The following is a 1,264-nucleotide window of genomic DNA, read 5'->3' as shown; positions in this document are numbered from 1 at the left end:
CTTTCTACGGACATCAGGAACAAAATTGTTGATCTGCACAAGGCTGGGATGAGCTACAAGAGAATCGGAAAGCAACTTGGAGAGAAAGGATCAACTGTTGGTGCAGTTATCCGGAAATGGAAGTGTCCCTGATCATGCAAATGGTGAGGAATCATCCCAAAACCACAAGGGGGGAACTGATGAATCAAGTGAAGGCAGCTGGGACCACAGTTACAAAAGAAACGGTTGGTAACACACTACACCGTCATGGATTGAAATCCTGCAGCGCACGCAAGGTCCCCCTGCTCAAGAAGAAACATGTACAGGCCCACATGAAGTTCGCCATTCACCACCTGGACGACTCAGAAGAGGCCTGGAAGAAGGTGATGTGGTCAGATGAGACCAAAATAGAACCTTTTGGCCTCACTCAACTCATCGTGTTTGGAGGGCAAAGAACACCGAGTACAACCCAAAATGGGTCGAGGAAGGGGGTTTCAGCCCGACAACAACCCTAAGCACACCGTCAAAGCAACAAAAGAGTGGCTGAAGAAGAAGCACATCAAGGTTCTGGAGTGGCCTAGCCAGTCTTCAGACCTGAATCCATTTGAAAATCTTTGGAGGGAGCTTAAAATTCGAGTTGCCAGGTAACAACCTCGGAACCTGAATGATTTGGAGGCTGTCTGCAGGGAGGAGTGGGCCAACATCCCTGCTGAAATGTGCACAAACCTTTTCACCAACTATAAAAACCGTTTGACATGTGTGCTGGCCAATAATGGCTTTTCTACAAAATATTAACATGCTGTTTGTCCAGGGGGTCAAATACTTGTTTTTTCTCATCAGATGGTTATCAATTTTTATAAATTCATATGATGTGAATTTCAGGAATTTTCTTTGGGATTCTGTTTCTCACTGTTAGAATGTACATATGATTAAAATAGTAGATTGTTGCATTCTTTGTAAGTGGGCAAACCTGCAAAATCAGCAAGGGGTCAAATACTTATTTCCTCCACTGTAGGGCACCGATACCCTTTTGAGAACAAAACGTTTATTCAACTATTGTCACCCATTCCGGGTATAGGCAATAAAAACTTCTACTGGATTCACTTTGTTTTAGTCTTTTTCCTGCTTCACAAAGGTAGGCAGCAGCTTGACAAAGCCATGATGGAAATTATTTTACATTCAAGTAATATGCAGTTCTTCATATATACACACTAGTGTTGCACCAATACCGATACCAGTATCGGACGGGGCCCCGATACTGCCCTAAAATGGTGGTATCGGTATC

The sequence above is a fragment of the Cyprinodon variegatus genome, unplaced genomic scaffold (assembly GCF_000732505.1).
Source record: "Cyprinodon variegatus isolate N-32 unplaced genomic scaffold, C_variegatus-1.0 Scaffold919, whole genome shotgun sequence".
Classification (NCBI taxonomy): Eukaryota; Metazoa; Chordata; class Actinopteri; order Cyprinodontiformes; family Cyprinodontidae; genus Cyprinodon; species Cyprinodon variegatus.
Note: the sequence above shows the minus strand (reverse complement) of the source record.